Source organism: Danio rerio, chromosome 12, assembly GCF_049306965.1.
Source record: "Danio rerio strain Tuebingen ecotype United States chromosome 12, GRCz12tu, whole genome shotgun sequence".
NCBI classification, from domain to species: domain Eukaryota; kingdom Metazoa; phylum Chordata; class Actinopteri; order Cypriniformes; family Danionidae; genus Danio; species Danio rerio.
Genome location: NC_133187.1, coordinates 41832501 through 41852500, shown reverse-complemented (window position 1 = coordinate 41852500; position 20000 = coordinate 41832501). Strand labels below are relative to the sequence as shown.

Sequence of the window (20000 nt, the reverse complement as noted above, 5' to 3'; positions counted from 1 at the left end):
TCGACACAGTGTCTCAGTGGTTTGCTCTGCAGGTGAGTTGGGTTTCATTTTCAGTTTACTTTTTATATAAAATTGTCATTTCGTGCAATATAATTTAAAGAGATTGACTTAACTCAAAGAAACTCAATGTAGTTGATCATTAGATCGATCTAGACAAAACGTGTGACTACTCGGGTCATTACCTACATATCAGCGGCTTCTTAATCGACGTAAAAATCAGTGTGTGCATTTACCAGCTTGCCCTGCAGCTCTGAAACACGTCAATGAGATTATCAGATAACATTTACTCCTGATTCTCCAACAGTCCTAAATGTACTTGAAGCCTATATTCTCCTGACAGAAAAACCATATGGGTCGGTCACCTGTCCTGTCTGGTCTGGTGTATTGAGGTTAGAGAAGAACGATATGGCTGTATAATATGTTTGCTTACATCTATTTATTTCAGTAGAGAATGTTGTATTGCTGTCACTCGTGAACTTTAAAAAGATGAAGCTGGTTTTACATCTCAGGAGACGGTGGGCCTAGTTATCAGATCCTCAAGAAAACATCTGATAAACTTTCTGATTGAAAGAATAAAGTTGTTTACTACCACCATATAAAATTCTACATAGAACTGCCGCTCATTGGTTATTTGCTTTTTTCTGACCTTCCTCTGGAAACCCTAGAAAGGGTTGTGATAGGAAACCCCAGTACAGCCCCAGTTTCTGAGACCAGTTCATTATGGACAAACAACTAATGAACAAACTTCCCTACTCATTCTGATGCTTAGTTTGATCTGTGGCCTGTAAGGCTGAGTATGTTTTAATCTTTTTTTTTTTTTTTTTTTTTTTTAAGATACCAGTGCCTAAATACAGCCAGAATACCTATATGTATGCAATGTGTGGGGTAATGCACATCCAGCTGGTTTATCTTGCAGAATAAATCTGACAAGATAAAATATCTATTTAAAACCTACCTTAAAACTATCACATTTGTATTATTATTATTATTATTATTCAGTCCCCAGGTAGCTCATCAGTTAAATCAATCATGAACACTAGACAGATAACTGACAGAGCATGGTGCCCTGCAAGACACAATATTTCATTATTGTAAGTTCACACGTAGTTAATGACAATAAAGAGCATATATATATATATATATATATATATATATATATATATATATATATATATATATATATATATATATATATATATATATATATATATATATAATAAATTATGTATTTACAAATGGTCAAGATGATTTGCAGTACCCGGATTAGTCTGTGTTATTATTGAATCGTTTTTTTTATTTTATTTTATTATTATTATATATATATATATATTTTTTATCTAGGAAAATCTTATCATGTTATAAAAATACCAAAAAGCAAACAAACAAACAATTAAAATACTAAAAATAGTAACATAGTAGTTGCATACCATGACTCATTATGGAATTATTTATAATGACTGAGGACACAAAACATATAATTGTAAACAATACATTTTTTGTATCTTCCAAATGCAAAATAAACAATGTGCTGTCTGCCTTGTGGATAATTAAGTTGTGCAAAGTACATTTAAGCTGCTCATGCATCAGTAGCAGAATTTAAAGGCGTGGTCCACTACGATATCATATATTAAACTTAATTGATGTGTAATGTAGCTATGTGAAAATAAACAACATCTCTGCATGTACTACGCTCAAAGATCAATGCAAAGGGAGAGATTAGCTTTTACAGAGATAGCATAGTCAAGCCTACAGCGAACGAAGATTGGGAACTACAAAAAATACATCCAGGCTAGTGAGATTACAAACACTTCAGGTTACGCACATATACCCTGCCCAGTGAAGGGGTGTGGCCAGAGGTGTTGTATATAGCAGAGAAAACTAAATGCCATTCAAACTCTGCTATTTCCTCAGATCTTCGTCTGTTTCTGTATTTGGGCTTCCAAAGGACACGACACAAAGAGAGGGGTGCTTTCAATTTATTTTTATTATGTTTCAGAGAATTATTTAAAATATATATAGCTAGCATTTGACAAAGGTCAGCTTCCAGAATCTCTCAAAGAAGCAGCAACTCTAACCATGATAGAAGAAGCTGTGGATCATTAGCCACAAGTTGTAAGTTGTGCAGTTTCTAGCGTTAATAGTATGTTGAAGTAAGGATGTAAACAAGAATGTAAACAATGTGAAATGCTGTTTGGCACCACTAACAATTTAGCTACAAATTAATATTTATCAGTCAAACTGCTGTGAACAGCCACAATCTTCAGCAGCACTGCAGAGTCTCTCTATGCGGCCACTTTCTATGCGTTCTACATCTCAAATAACAAACTCGCAAAAGGTACAAGAACTTTCGTATTACTTAAACATGCCTATTCTGACTATATGTGAAAGACATTTGTCAGATTTAATTATAATTACAGGTACAGGTATACAGCAGAGGCAAAGTGCATGTTTGTAGAGACATGCTGCTTCCTGGTGACGTGGAGCTGATCTGCGAATCACAGCACAATATGTTAGCTTACCAATCAGAGCCTCCTGAGGGTGGGCTTTAGGAGGAACTAGCAAATATGACAGTTGTTTTCATGTTAGCTGTGTAGCAATATATAATCAAAGTAAGATATATGAAAACATATCATGATTTTTTACAAATGAAGCATGAGGACACATTGCTTTACATCCCATAAACACAACCAAGCCTTAAAAATACTCTCTGGACCTGCCCTTTAAGCATACTGTATTAAATATGTTAAATAATTGCTAATTTTATTTAGCTAATTTTAAATTTGCAAATTGCAGTTACACTATCATATATTACTAATTAAAAAAGGTGGCCCGTTGACTTTTGTCATATAAAGAATGACATTTACCTTGCCGTTGTTTTCAATTAAATGCTCAATCATGACTTTAGTGTCTAATTCTTATTCATTTTTAATAACATGTATTTTATATATAAATATAACTTGTGATAAAATGTATCTCATTTGTATATTTTAGTGTAATTTGCTCATCCTCCATTGAGGGTGCGTTTAGGGGTGGGCTTGAGGGGCCATCCCTTCCTTTAAAAATTGTACTTTTTTGTATTTTGAAAGAAATAGCCACTGTTTTGACAGTACCTCAAATAGTTATGTTTTTCTTTTGTGTGTGTGTGATGTTGTGCCAGTTAAAAATGTAATATAGAGCCCTAGTGGCCAGTGAGTGTATTGACAAAAAAAAAAAAAAAACTCAAATCATCAACACATCCTGTCCTTTCCACAGATGAACCCAGACAGTGAATTTGTGCTCACTAGAGTATGTATCCAATAAGTCCGGGATGCTCCAAACAAGCTTCAGAGGTTCAGCACACTATGAAGGTCAGAGAATCAATCCCATCAGCCTTTGTTATATAAATAATAGTACCGGCCTATCCCAGTGTGAGGTTCCAGCTTCAGGTGCAGGCATTGATTGAAAAGGCAGGGAAGGGCATCTGTAATTGTGGAGAGAAACACAAACTCCCTGGGCCGCGCTGGGCACTGCAGCTGGGATTGAAAGAGATTAATTAGCTCTGTCTACAATGACCAGACTGCACCAGGTTATCTGCTGGCTATCAATTACCCGGCAAGGTAATAAAAATCTAAGGACTGATTTTGGATGACAGTCGGCATGGTGAGGTTTTACAAAGCGCACGACTGTTGTTAAAAACGTGATTTTCATAGAGATGTGCACTTTCAGAAATAAAGATACAAGAGCCACTACTGGGGTGTTACAGTAGTTTCTTAAAAGCTGTACATTTGTAACTTAGGGTGCTTTCACACTAGCACTTTTGGTCTGCACCCGGGTTCGTTTGACGTTATAGTTTGGTACGTTTAGCTAGTGCGAACGTGTCTTCACCTGTGAACCGTATCTGAGTCTGCCTGAAAGAGGTGGTCTGGGGTACGGTTCATGCAAACTCTGGTACAGTTCACTTCTGATGTGAATGCATATCACACAACGGAAGTGAACCGCCAACTGTACAACAAACTATAATTTTCATAACGTATATTCGGGTGTGTGTGTGTGTGTGTGTGTGTGTCTGTGTGTGTGTGTCACGTTTCGTACCTTAGTGACAAGCGGGACTGAGCCAGGGCAAACACAGAAAAACCAAAAGCTTCAGTAAAAGCAGAATGACCGCGATGTGCAGACGTCTTTCCATTTCGGCGCTTTGCTTTCGTGGCCGTCACCTAGCAACAGCCGTAAACAAAACAGCAGCTTTATGACCCAAGCGTACCGGGATTCAGAAGGAAAAAAAGACAGTGTAAACACAAACCAACAGATAAGGTGGCAAGGGGAGACAATTGAGCTTGGGTACGGTCCAGGCAATTGAACCAAGTGTGAAAGCAACATAAAGGGTCCTTATTATTACCTCAAGGGTACATATTAGGGTACATATACAAATGTGTACCTCTTAAAATGTTTATATACTAATATATATTGAAGTACCAAAATGAACCCTTTCCATACAAGTATGTACTTTTTGAAAAGGTACCACCCCAGTGACGACTCTCACCTTTATTTTCGAGAGTGTGTGTAACTGTCTGGTTATTTCTCTTTATATTTTGTCCCTATGAGAATGAAATTTCCCTTAGAGAAAACCACATGAGTATCAAAAGAGCTTGAAAACTGCATGTCAAACAAATATTGTATGCGTGGTTTTGCAGCATTGTCATGTTGAGAAAAAAAAAAATCAAATTTTGTCACTTTTTTATGTTAAAAAAATTCCAGTCGCATTTGATTTTTTATGTTTCATGTGTGTTTGAAGTAACACACATCCCATTTTGGTGTCCAGATCAAAATTAATTTGTGAAGGTAAATTTATATAAAGTGCATAGGAAGCATTGTATAATTAGGGAAAGTGTCAGTTTTAATTTTTCTCTTGGAACGCTTTTTGAATCAAAATATAAGTTAAAGTGTTGGTGATATACAGTATTGTGGGTTATATAGTATGGGCAATTAGGGGTAAAATGTTTCTACTTGTTCAGTACTATTAACATTTATGTAAAAATAAAAAAAAACACACTTATACCGACATGTATTTATTATAGGGCTGCAACAACGAATTGATTAAATCGATAAAAATCGATTACTAAAAGAGTTGGTAAAGAATTTCATAAATTACTTGTTTGATTATTAAAAAAAGCACTCTAGCACACTGAAGGGAGTTCAACAGCAGGTAAATCACAAAAAAAAAATCCTACTTTTGTTCCATTTTGAAGTGAGGACCGAAAAGTCCCTGGTGCTAGTGTTTACTCGTTATTCAGCTTGACAAGCATGACAAGTTAGCGTTAACTCGTTAACCCTTAGAGCGGCAACTGAAAATTTTAAACTGAGCTTTGGCGCGTTGGCTGGCACTGAGCCAGAAAAAGACTTGACATATTATCAAAATTATGCAGTGTTTTCACCATCTAATGCTTATTTTATGTTTTAGACATGCAAATACACACAAGTTCTAGTAAAACATTACATTTAAAGTTTGCAAGACACTCAAGAATGTCTATGGAAGTCTAACAACCCATTCAAATATCATTTACTGATGTGTATCATTCATATCAGATATACAGTTAAAGTCAGAATTATTAGCCCCCCTAAATTATTAGACCGCTTGTTTATTTTTTCCCCAATTTCTGTTTAACGGAGAGAAGATTTGTTCAACACATTTCTAAACATAATAATTTTATTAACTCATTTCTAATAACTGATTTATTTTATCTTTGCCATGATGACAGTAAATATTATTTTACTAGATATTTTTCAAGACACTTCTATACAGCTTAAAGTGACATTTAAAGGCTAAACTAGGTTAATTAGGTTAACTAGGCAGGTTAGGGTAATTAGGGAAGTTATTGTATAACCATGGTTTGTTCTGTAGACTATCGAGAAAAAATATAGCTTAAAGGGGCTAATAATTTTGTCTGTTTTTGTTTAAAATTTGTTAAAAATTTTGTTTAAAAAATTAATAGCTGCTTTTATTCTAGCTGAAATATAACAAATAAGACTTTTCCCAGAAAAAAAAATATTATCAGACACAGTGAAAATTTTTTTGCTCTGTTACACATAATTTGGAAAATATATAAAAAAAAAAAAAAAAAAAGAAAAAAACATTTGAAGGGGGCTAATAATTATGACTTCAACTGTACGTAGTGAAAGTAACTATAAAGTTGAATATACTCTTCTCTAAGTTCCCCAGACACTTGCTTGGATGTATTTGGGGAGTAACTGATTAATTTACATACGTTTTTTATTTTATTATTATAGCAGCTCAGGGATGTTCAAAGAGCAGCATGTTTGTGCACTCTCTAATGATTGTTTTTCTGTTTTTGAATAAAGTGTTGGAAATGAATGTTTTTAAAAAAAAATTGGATTCATTGATTAATCGAAAAATAATAGACAGATTAATTGATTATTAAAATAATCATTAGTTGCTTGCAGCCCTAATTTATTAAATCATATAAAATAATATGTAGTACAAAATTGTAGTCTATGTTTTAACTTAAAAGAGTATAATACTATATATATAAATATATATATATATATATATATTTTACATTATTTTACAATATTATTTAATGTTTAAAGAAAATTAAACATTTAAATGTAAAATGAATTAGCATTTTGGGGATTAGAGCCAAGTTTTCTAATACTGTGTGTGTTTGTGTGTTTGTGTGCGTATGCATACATGTGTGTGTGTAGCACATCGGTGTGAACGCAGCATACATTAAATCTGAAGATATCCAAATCAATCTGAGAAATGCAAGCATGTAAGCATGCACTTAACTAATGTTTGCATGTCCTAAAATACAGTTTGACCTGTTCAGGGTTGCATATAATTAAAATACAACATCAAAGAGACTTTTAAAGCTTTTAGCGGACTTTGCTAATGGACTGATGGAATAATTTAGCTAATTGCTTTCTTGGTTAGAAATGTTTTACCTTGAACTTGTGAAACAACAGCAAATCAGCAAAACACATTATGAAAACTGTAACATCAACTAATATATTATACTGTGTAACAGTATACAAATGGATAATTATTTAATTAGCTAATTATTAAAATCAGTTTCATTAAATAATAATTTACATTTATGTGATATATATATATATAATATATATAATCTTTTAATTATTTTTTTTTTTAATTTTCACTTTCGTGAGAGGCACCTTATTGATTAATTTATCTCTTTTTATATTTATTTTATTTTTTATTTTATTTATTTTTATATTTATATTTAGTTGATTTTTTATTAATTTGTATTGTATTTTATTTTATTTCATTTTATATTTATTCGTATTTTGTTTTATTATTTATCATTTTTATATTTATTTGTATTTTATTTTATTTCAATTTTATATTTATTTTATTTCATTTCATTTTTATATTTATTTGTATATCATTTTATTTAAATTTTATGTTTATTTGTATTTCTTTTCATTTAATTTTTATATATCTTTTTTATATTTATTTGTATTTTATTTAATTTATTTGTATTTTTATATTTATTTTCATTTTATTTATTTTTTTATTATTATTATTTATTTATTTATTTATTTATTTTTTATTTTTTTGTGTGAAAATATAGGCCAATATTGTAATTGTTTGTGAAATGTAAAACTTGTGAATCCTGTGATTTTTGATTGACAGTTGTTTACAGTACACTATATTTCTTTCATTTTATAAAGTAAGTGAAGCTTAATCAGTTGACTGCCCGCAAAAGAGTGCTTTTTGATACTAAATAGGTAACTGGGAATCAATAATCAGATATGACAGACTAACATATTAACCACATCTGGTCTTTGATTCATTCTCTTGAATGTCACATGAGAGATTGAATATGACAGATCTGCTAAAACATAAACATTGCTGCTGATATCAATGAAAAAAATGAGGCCGAAATTTGCAGGGTGCATCACTCCCACTTTATTGCTTCTGTTGATTTTTCCAAACAGCCTTTCATTATAGTAATTGCTATGTCCGTCCATCAGTGCACTGCCCCTTAAAATAAATAAATAAATAAATAAAATATCTTAACTGTGAATAATGTCAGCCTTGATGTGGCAAATGTGTTGTGAATGTATTACATGGCATTATTAGGGTTGTTTGAAGGACAGAAAAGGACAAACTTGTTTCCATCAGCTATGGCCTGTTTGAATGTAGATAACACTGTTAGTGGGTGTGGATGAGTCGACTCGGTCTTTGTTTGTGTGTTTAAGTCTCGCGTGTGTCAACGGACTAGATATGTATTGATGTAATCTATTAAAATTGTTAATTATATTGGGCAAACATGGCTTCAAAGCCCCCTCTGTATCTTATGTCTTTGTTATGCTCGCAGACATGCAAATGTTAGGAAACAGACGCCAACATATATTCTCCTCAATAAAACTCCTTTATGTTTGCAAATAAACAAATGTCGAGCACCATTCTTTAAAGGGGAAATAATTTTGATGGGAGATGTTTTCATGAAATGTTTGTAATTTTCAGTTAGATTTAGTTTTAAAAATAATATTGCAATTTGATAAAATAAATAAATACAAATGACAACTCTCACAGCTAATTTGCTATAAACTTTAATTAAATACATACAAATGAATTAATGAAAATTATAATGATTTACATTTAATGTTTTTTTTTTAAATAAATTGTAGTTTTATCATATTTTATTTTGTAAATTACTCATTACAATATTATAAAATATTATTTAAGTTAAAAACACAAAAATATAGCCCACAGTCAGCGCCTTTCATCTGTGTCTGTAATCTGCAGCACCTGTAGCCTCTTGTTAGAAAGTAATCCCGTCATTCAGAGTTCATAATAATCCAGAAGGTGATGATAATAGTTAAACATGGCAGTTTGGTCATGTTTTAGGTTGCAGATGCATCATTTGCTGCTGTTTTTTCCCGCTTCTCCTTTGCTTTTGTTTTTCATGCTTCACTCTCACATTTGTTCCTTTCTAGCAGGAGCGGATATCAAAGGACTTCAATGATCATGAGCAGGTTGTAAGATCTTAAAAAGTTCATTATTTAAAATATAGACGAGAATGCGAGCTCTCTAGACAAAGTGAAACCACTCGCACTTTTAGACGGGCTCGTAAACCAACAACAGGTCACAGCAGATTTTGTTCTTCTTGGCCTGTTGCTGTTCATCTAGATGATGACAAAGTTTGTTTGAGCTGGGGTCGACCATGGCTCGTTATTATATGTATATATTATTACGCTTCTGCGCATCTTTAGTTTTCAGTCTAGCTTGTTGCCTGTGCGAATGACGTATCTCTGTAAACCAATAGCATTCAGCTGCACGTCTAGCTCCGCATTCTGGTACACTTGGTATCCTTTGCAAAGAGTCCCGAAAAAGTGGTACGTTATGGTTCGGTACTCCTTTTGATGCTGCGTTCACACTAGACGTGGCACACGCGTTAAGCACGAGTGATTTACATGTTAGGTCAATGCAAACGCGCGAATAGACATCCTGCGGCGCGATACGCACGAATGACGCAAATTGCGCGAATGGCCTGTGCGAATTGAGCGTTTTGCGCGCTTGACGCACTTAACAAGCGTTTCGTGCGAATCTCTCGAATTCGAAAATCTGAACTTTAGCGTACATTTGCGCCGCTTTAACCAATCAGAAGCTTGCTCTTGTGGGGGCGTGATTGTGACGTACAACCTGTTGTCTGTGTTCCGAGGGAAATCCTCCAGCCTTCACCGACAACAGTTCATCAAACTCGGCTGGGCTCAGTCAGAAGCACCGCTGAAAGCGTCCGTCATCCAGGTTCAGTTTCTGGAGGAGTTTATGAGCTCACAGAGCTGGATGCACCTCTGAAAGGATGTAGTGGACTCAGACACGACCCTAAACGTATCGACGCTGTTTTTCAGTCTTCATAAAGCACATAAACAGTTATTTTCCTCATAAAATCCATGTTAGCCATTTAGCTATGAAGCTAGAGTCTTCGGGCTGACAGAAGCCCTGCCCATCATGTGAATACGCGTCTGTTCTGATGTGAATTTGACACGCGAATGAAGCGGGGTTTGACACGCGTATGAAGCAAGTAAACTCAAATGTTCACGTGGGTATTTACGTGCGAATAGCGCAATTTATCCGCGCATTCCGCGTCTGGTGTGAACACAGCATTACAGTGGAAACGGCCATGAAATTGTGCCGAACCATACCATGCTATACCACTCAGTGGAAAGGGCCAATAATGTTGTGGAATTACTCCAAAACCTTAAAATTATGGCTTTATGCTTGTAATTGAGATTTTGTTTTACAATTAAAATGTTTGTTATTCTGACTGATTATCATTTTCAAACCAGTGGTCATTGTCATGTGGCATGGCATGAAATTAGACAAATTGCCTTGCAGTATTGCCATATTTTCCTCATCACGGACCAATTTACTGGTACTAGACACTGTAAAAAAATATAGATTTTTTTTTTTTTTTTTTTATAAACAAATACAGCAGCAAACCCCCCTGGTTAATCTAGCTGAACACCAGTGCGAAAATGTCCAGTTGAGTTTATATCAGGTTGAAAAGGGGTCACTGGCATCAGTGAAGGCACATGTACCATACTGCTAAAATGTATGTGTTCAATGAACTGTGCTGAACTCACATTTAGAGAACCCCCAGGATATATACACATATAGGACAAACAGTAAACACATAAACGGACAAACATAAACTGTGCAATCAACCATGTCGCTGCATATTACAGGTCTATGGGCTGTATGGAAGTTTTGAATGATTTTTTTGGATGATGGAAACTGCCCTGAGGCCTTCATTTAGGCTCTCAACAGCTATGCTACGATTTCGCTAAAGGGACAGTTCACAGAGTAATGAAAATTACAGCATTGTTTATTCGTTCTCAATGTCATTCTGAAGTACTCTTCTGTTAAGCACAAAGGCAGACAAAACAAAAGAAGCTTTCAGTCATCAAAAAGGACACTAAAACAAAAAAAAGTGCTCTGTTGTGCTTCATTTCAACTTGTTTATTAAATATAAATTCAGTCACAGAGGTTTGCTGTTTTTCCAAGATTTGAAGGTCATGCAGATAAAAAAAAAAAAACAAATATACAAATATACTCTTTCAGCATGCTGCTAACATGTTTTTCTTTTTATCACAAATAGTATGTATCTATTAGCACTTAGCACTATGATAGCATGTTTTGCGTGATACTACAGGTGATATATAGTATGACTTATCATACTGCTAACAAGTTTTTGGTTACAGGTTGATAACGTGTTTAGCATATTTCTGGTAATGTTATAGCACATCGCTAACATGCTTGTTAAAAAGTGTGTTGTTTAGTACATCGTGTTTGCTAGCATTCTGCATGATAGCATGTTGCTAGCTTGATTACCGCCTGTTTATCATCGTCCCAGCATGTTTTTAGAAATTCCAGCACATGCTAGCACAAATAAGCATAGCTAGCTTCTCTAGCTAGCCAGATATAAGTTCATAAAATATGTTATAAATTTGCTTCCTGTAATTTTATCATGCTTTTTTCTTAGACATTTGATTCAGTGTAGCATAAATAATTAATTCCCTTATAAAAAAAAATACTTTACTATAGTAATACACTTTAATATAGCATGGTTCAAAAACATTATAGCATAAACTACACTACCTGACAAAAGTATCGTTGTCTATGCAAGTTTTAGGAACAAATGGACTTCTTGCAGGACTCCAGGACTTAGTGGCTTCTTACACTATATTCCATCAAGATTCTTTGGATTCATCTTCAATGCCTTCTTCATCTTACCCCAGACATACTCAATAATATTCATATCTGATGACTGGGCTGGCCAATCCTGCAGCACCTTGAACTACTTTGATTTCAGGAAATTTGATGTGGAGGCTGAAGTATGAGAAGGAGTGCTATCCTGCTGAAGAATTTGCCCTCTCCTGTTGTTTGTAATGTAATGGGCAGCACAAATGTCTTGATACCTCAGGCTGTTGATGTTCCACTCTGCAAATCTCTCACATGCTCCCATACTGACTGTTACCATGATTTTTCCTTCACCATACTTGACTGATTTCCGTGAGAATCTTGGGCCCATTCGGGTTCCAATAGGTCTTCTGTAGTATTTTTGATGATTGGAATGCAGTTCAACAGATGACTCATCAGAAAAATCTACCTTCTGCCACTGTTCCAAATAGTCAACTAGAAGTAGATTATTATTATTTTTTTTCTTTAACTGGTATCGATGAAAAGACATTTGTCAGGTAGTGTATAAAGTACTATAGTATTTTATTTCATTTTTTTTTTTTTTTTTTTTTAATCTGGGTCATCATCTTCTCCCTGGGGAATATCCCCATGCCCTTCCAGTGATGTGTATAAGGTCTAAAACATCCAACAAATTGTTCCAATTTCCTCAAAGCATTACCTGGTAGCCACAGCATCTGTTATTTATAGCCTAATAGTGTGTTTAGTGTTTCCAGATGTTGTGTGTGTGTGTTTTGGGATGAGATTTGAAGCCGTTACCCTCCAGCTACTTTACATAAAGGCTCAAATGAAAACTCCCAGTGGCGTGAAGAGAGCAGATGACAACTCTCTGACCAGCCCAGCATGTGTCAGTTACACACAGTAGATTAATCCACATCATAATCATTCATCAGCTGTGGACCTGGAACTAATACACATTAATCCTGACAGTAAACAGGTTTATCTGGCCAAAAGCGCATAATTGCAAACACACTAAATATGTGAGTTGCGCCTCTGTCCACTATGGGGGGCCCTGGTGCTATTTAATAGTTGCACTGTAATACAGTTGTATTTCAGTTTATGATTTTGACTTTCAGGGTGGTTCAGTGGTTAGCACTGTCGCTTCACAGCAAGAACGTCTCTGGTTGGAGTCCTGGCTGGGTCAGGTGGCAATTTCTGTGTGGACTTTGCATGTTCTCCCAGTGTTTCCGTGGGTTTCCTCCGGGTGCTCTGCTATTTACATTCAGTCCAAAGCCATGTGGATAACTAAATTGGTTATAGTGTATGAATGTGTGTGAGTGTGTGTGTGTGTGTGTGTGTGTGTGTGTGTGTGTGTGTGTGTGTGTGTGTGAATGAGAGAGTGAATGGGTGTTTCTCAGCACAGTGCTGGGCTGGAAGGGCATCTGCTGCCTAAAACATGCCAGTGTAGTTGGTGGTTCATTCCACTGTGGTGACCTAAGCTTAACTTTGACTTCTAGCCCTAATAAAATCATGATGGCTCATTTAATTTCCAGTGGAACTACACAATTTTGAAAATAGTCTTCACCAGCATGGCCATCGTCACACTTTGAGCTAGATTTTATTGTTTGGATGAAAGAGATGGTAAAAGAACGGTGGTAGGGAAGTAAGAGTAAACAGTGAACAGAACGGTGGGTTGATTGGATGTGCTACAATGATGCCCGGAGACTCACAGTGGGTTACCATATCTGTAATATGTTGGTAGAGTGACTGGACTCCTCGATTTAACCTAGGAGGGAAGAGAGGGTTGCAAAAATTGTTAATGAAAAGGGGGATAAATAGAGGGACGGAGGGAGGGTGGATTGGTTTCGAGAGAACGAGAAGAATAGTGTTAGTGGGCTGGTCTGCCTGGAGTAAGTTTTAGGGAGTAAGTGATTAAGGAGACAATGTGAGGTGTGATTCTAATGCCGAACCTTTGTTAACAAGTGAACTCCATTAAAATCATGTAACATGCACTGTAAAAAATTTGACCTTAAATTCACAGTAAATTACTGGCTAATAATTGCATTACTTTCACAGTAAATTACTGTATGTAAATTCACAGTAAATTATTGTGAGGTAGTTCACAGTAATTTACTGTGGTTTTGTCACATTAAATTATTGTGAAATTACAACCATATATTGTAATTTTACAGTAGATAATAAAGTCCGTTACTGTGATTTCACAGTATTATCTTGTGGAATTAACTGTATTTTACTGTGAATTTGCAATATGATTACTGTGATTTAGCAGTAGGTTGCAGTTTAAATACCTGATTTAACTGTAAAGTTACAGTTATATCCCGGATTACTGTAATTTAACAGTTTGGTGCTGTAAAATTTCAAAGCAAATTTAGGTCACACAAAAATGAAAATTCTATCTTGATTTACTCACCCTCAGGTTGTTCAAGCTCTGTTAAAAATGATTTTTTTTTGTTAAACACAGGAATAAAAATATTAAATATTCCTCTTTGTGTCCAAACAACCTGAGGATGCGTAAATGACGACAGAATCTTCATTTTTGGGTGATCTGAAAAGACTCTAAAATCAAAATAAAAACAAACACACATACATTTTACAGATTTATTTAACAGTTTAATGACATCTGTGTAAACATTTCAGAAAACTTTCAAAAGGTGAAGGTGAAGCCTCAAAAAATACTATAAGAACATATTAATAAAAAAAATCTGACATCATATGCATAAGCATAAGCAGTGCTTCAGAGTGCGCTCGCTCTCTCTCATTTTATATATATATATATATATATATATATATATATATATATATATATATATATATATATATATATATATATATATATATATAAATATATATATAAATATATATACACACACACACATACATACACACATGAGAGAGAGAGACAAAACTTTTTGCTAAATTATGCAGTCATCTATTAAGGTCAATCATTTTCCTGATAATTTTACACACTTGTTGGTTGATGTGTCTTCTCTGCTTCTTGGACTTCGTCTGTCTTCCATCTCCAAACTGGTGCCGAAAAAGCACCTATAAGCAAAAGGGCAGACAAACAGTTAGCTTCATACAACACTACTGGGACACTACTGCTGCACTACAGAGCAAAATTACTGTTAGCTCAGTTTGAACATGCTGACAATACTGTAGCTCAGTCAAACTGCAATCATTTAAACAAAAACATATGAAAAACATTTCCATCACAAACACACAATCAAGAACAGTCCAACAACAAATAGTGGTTTTAATGACCTCGGCAGAGCATTTTAAAACAGTTGATTTGATTTACACCTTCTGTTTACCGACTATAATCTAATGCTGGGTTCACACTTATTGCAAAGTTAACACATGCATCACAGTACTTGCTCTTGAATACTAGCAGGATGTTTCTTGCATCAAGCTAATTTTTAATGATTTGAATATTAGGAAAATTTTGCAAAAAAAAACTTGATTGAAGTTATACAGCACTTGTGTTGTATTCATTTCAATCAAGTTTTTTTCAAACATTCAAAATATTTTTCAACGTTTTTTGAGTTTTACTTAATTTGTGCCGCCCAGTAAAAATTTCCCACTATTTATGCATTTGCAATGACTTGTATGTAATCCACTCACCTGAATAGGTAACTTCACATATGGTATAAGAGCCCCATCCTTTTAAAGACAGCTTCCCCTCTGTTCTCCAGCACAGACAAACAAATTGTGTCTGCAACACGGCCCTTTATAACAAGGGGACAAGGGGAGTCATGACTTGTGCTCCTATACATTTCTTGTTTAACCCCCCCAAAACAAGCCCTCAGTTACAATATTTATTACCTTTAATTCCAGAGTGCAAAAGGCATCTTCAGCATACTTTAGTTTCAGACCAGATCCTAAGTCAGTTGTGAAATCCAGGTGAGGTCCCATGACCACTTGACCCTCCAAGGAATAAGACTAAAAGGGGGAAAGAAGGACTAAATTAGAGGTGTTTGTGAATAATTAAATTTTTTTGTAGAAACAAAGTTGACATTCCATGCTCTGCCTATTAAAAACCAAGCAAACAAACACACATGCCCAGTAAAATTGCTAATAAAAATAAAAACTATAGTTTAAAAAAATCTTTGTCTAATATTTACTACGACTGGAGGTACTGGTGGAACTTCTGGAAGAAGAAAAAGAGTTTGTACAAGAAACTGCTCACAACAAATCTGTGAAAAACCTGACATTTAAAAATCTAATAAAAATGAGGAAGGCATCAACATTACCTTCAATAATCAAGCGAGGGTTGATTGGTAGCATCAGTGTTTCAACATCAGTGGCTGTGGCTGCAAAAAAATATGAATATAATAAGAGTAGAATAAGACTCAACCTAACACACGCACACACACACACACACACACATAATCTATATATATATATATATATATATATATATATATATATATATATATATATATATATATATATATATATATATATATATATATATATATATAGGTTTAGATTGTGATAATGAATTTAGGTTATATTTGTGTGCTCAGAATTAACACTCACCTCACACTTCAGCTATTATCAGTTACACCTGAACACCAAACAATAAAATCTACAGTTAGTGACAATATACAATTAGTTCTCATTAGTAAATGTTAGCACTGCATTAACACCAGTGAGAAATATACAATATGTACTGTGTTAGTGTTAGTTTAAAAGAATACAACTGAATTGTATTATAAGCCTCATTTAATAAAACAGACTTGTTTCATAATGAGTTTAGTTTATTTAACTAACTTAACGTTAACGTTACAGTGAACAAAATTAACGTAACTTACATGATGGTGACTAACCGTAACGTTAACTTAAGTGAAGGTCAGAGCTTACCTTAACGTTATAGTCATTTCACCTTTACTTCAATCTTGTACTGAAACAGAAAATGCAGTTAACAAGAAGTTAATTAAAGAAAATTCCCTTTCTTTTTTCACGTAACGTTAACGTTATGCTAATACCTCAGAAAACACTACAATCACCATCTGGCGTCGTTAATTTCTTGTTTTAAAAAAAAGGCGGGCTTAAACCCTGTACGTGCGAGTACAACTAAAGTACTCGGTAAATTCCTGTTAAGTGACATGCACTATACAGAAATACACATACAACAATCATTTAACGGACAAAAGTCATATTTTAACACTTACCGAGGATGAATCCGTTGGGTGAAGAGACGACGCAGGCGTTGTCTGTGGTGATGGCGCTTGTTGCGGTCGAGTCGAGTCAGTTCTGTTCAATGAATCGGCTTCTTTAAGTGAACAGTAAAGAGTCGAATTCCGCTTCTTTAAGTGAACAGTAAAGAGTCGAATTCGCCTGAAAACGATTCCTTTTAGTATAATATTGTAAGACGCAGACATATAATTCATTAATATTTCATCATATTGCTTGGTCCGTGTACTGCTTGTAAACGAATTGCTTGTTGATGACTATGAGCTTATGAACACGTCTGATAAAATATCTGAATCTGATTCAATGTCACACGAGTCCTGAACCGAAGCAGTGCAAAAGTAATATATTGATTGAAATATAAAGTTAATTATTTTCTTCGCCATTCAAAATATTACATATCTCTGACTTTAACAATAAGAATAAAGTTCGTTTGGAGTGTATTGAGAATTATTATTTTTTCCTCCCAGGATTCATTTCGCACCAAGCTGCATCAAGCTGTAGTGGTGGATGAGAAGGCACATACTATTATAAATATTGCTTTTAATATGTAATGAAATAAAGTTTGAACACTTTTTCATGCGAAAATGTAGTTCTTCAAAACTCAAATCTGTGGATTGTTAGTAAAGATTGTGTGTAATTTTAAGTGTGTTTTGCCGGTAGCGGAGATCTATGACCTCCAGGCGGTAACGGCGCTCATTGATCATGTATCCGCCGAGAGGCGCCTGTCTTCAGGCTAGACATTGGGACAATTGCCCCGTCTTCGATGGCTCTATATGCGTCCGAAAATGAAGTTTTAACTGTTTTTCATGCTAGAATGTAGTTGTTTAAAACTCTAATCTGTGGTTTATATATATATATATATATATATATATATATATATATATATATATATATATATATATATATATATATATATATATATATATTCTGAGATTAGTGACCTCCAGGCGATGACAGGTGCCCAATACTCATGAAACCGTCTAAAGCAGACATTTCCCTTGACATTGAAATAATTGTTGGCTGTTTAACAATCTTTGGTTTCATTAATTAATTACTTTTTATTCCAGTTTATTATGTTTTGGCTAAGCACACAGTTATGTTCATTAAATATTATTTCCTATTCTATGTTAACTGTATAAAATTAAATAAAGGGGCAGTGCAACCAAAAAGATGTTGGTAACCAAATCGTTTTGGGGGCTATAACATTGTTATTATCTGTTAAAAGTTAATTTGTATTAATTTCTACGTTGAGTTAAAAAAAAGGTTTGAATTTTTATAACTAACGTGCAAAAGATATAGCCCTTTTCACAGTAATTTGCTGTAATCATGCTACCTGCCGTAATTTCACAATAAAATTATGAATACAACATATTACTGTGAATTTTTCAGTTAAATACTGTGAAGGGATACTAATGTAATTTACTGTGAAAAATTACAGTAACTTGTTGTGAAAACCTGGAAATTTTTTACAGTGTGTCCTAATGATGGGTTGCAGCTGCAAGGGCATCCTCTGCGTAAAACATATGCTGGATGAGTTGGCAGTTCATTCCGCTGTGGCGATCCCAGATAATTAAAGGCACTAAGCCGAAAAGAAAATTAATAGATGAAAATCATGTTACGATATGTAAGTATTAGGGTTGATATATATAGTATTAGGGCTGTGCAAGTAATTGGATGTGAATTTTCATGTGCATTGCCGTTGGCTCTAGTAAAACTCCAGCACATGCTCTAAGATGGAGTAACATTTACTAAAAAGAGCTGTAGTTCACTATTAAGGCCATGTCCACACATATACAGGTACCTTTATGAAGTTTCCCTTGCTTTTGTTTTAAATATAAACTCTCTACTTGAGAATGTAAAAAATGCACTGTGATGAATGTTAAGAGCACGCCGAACCAACAGGCAGAGATAATGACACTTTTACACTGTAAAAAAAGGCTTGGGTCCACACAATTCCTTCATGTTGTCCCAACACAAATCGATTAAGTTAACTTATTTTTTTTTTTTATATAAATGCAATTAGACTGAACATAAACAAAGTAAATTGTCACCAAAAAATAAATAAAAATAAGAATTGTGTTGCTTTAGCTCATTTTAAACCCCACTGAAAAATCCAACAGTCAACTTAATCGAACGAAATGAGTCTAGTTAGCTCAAAATTGTTTATTCTACTCATTTGAAAAGAGTTTTGGACTCAGTGTTGAAAGTAATGAGTTCATTCAATAGCTCATTATTTTAGCTTAGATGGAGTAGGTTCACAGTAACGGTTTGAGTTGCCTTAACTTATTGGGTTTTACAACACTTAGTTGGTTTGAGTTCTCTTTATTTATTGGTTTTTACTGTGCTCAAATTGCTTTGTTTACTCAAATAGATTAAGTTCACAGTACTCATTAGGATTCATTTTTGAACTAAAATGCTTTTTTGCAGTTGGTATCCTCAAACAGTTACCTTAACATTTTGGGCTTTACAGTGTAGTTTGAACAAGCAGCAAAAGTCTTTTTTTTTCTTTTTTTTTTTTCTGGAGTTTATGCTGGGTGCACACCAAATGGAGAATTAAATATTTTTGTGAGTAAAATGCAAACCTGAGAACAGAGGTGGATTATCGTCCTGTTGTAGGAACGACAGAATGCATAATGTGTTTGCCGAGAGAATGGGGAATTTGCTTCATTTGCACCTTCCATGTTTAGTGTAAAGCCAGCCATATTTGCCAATCAGAAAGGAGAAAAGAGCATGCATGCTGACGTCATGAGGAGAAAACTCCTATGCTATCTCATGGCAATTCCTAACTTTTTGATTTAGTGGCTAATTCGTTTGAATTTGTACGTTCTCATTTGTTCAATTTAGTACGATTTGCTTTACCTCAATGCTGGTTGGGTTAAGGGATGGGGTTGGGTGCCATGTATCCTTAATAAAATCATACATTTTTCAACGACTCACCGAATTTTATACGAATTAGCCACTAAACTGACAAAACATAAAATAGTTACATTACCTTGTGAGATTAAGGTGGAAAAGTCCTGTTGTAATGTCCACACAAGCACATTGTACCCAGAGTTTTGAAAAATCTTGACCCTGGCCAGAGTTTTCACAAAGTTTTGTTTTAGTCACCCATATTATGTTT

The 20000-nt window shown here is 34.3% G+C and overlaps 2 long non-coding RNA genes across 2 annotated transcripts in view; one reads left to right on the top strand and one right to left on the bottom strand.

Moving 5' to 3' along the window:
- LOC141376863 (uncharacterized) overlaps window positions 1-20000 on the top strand; it is a 378076-nt gene that overhangs the window by 312560 nt on the left and 45516 nt on the right. The gene's annotated exons all lie outside the window — the stretch shown is intronic.
- On the bottom strand, window positions 14624-16550 carry LOC141376722 (uncharacterized). Its single transcript, XR_012387720.1, has 4 exons — window positions 16223-16550; window positions 15506-15993; window positions 15305-15408; window positions 14624-14725 (listed from the first exon to the last, which is right to left on the bottom strand). It is a non-coding gene; the product is annotated as an uncharacterized lncRNA (long non-coding RNA).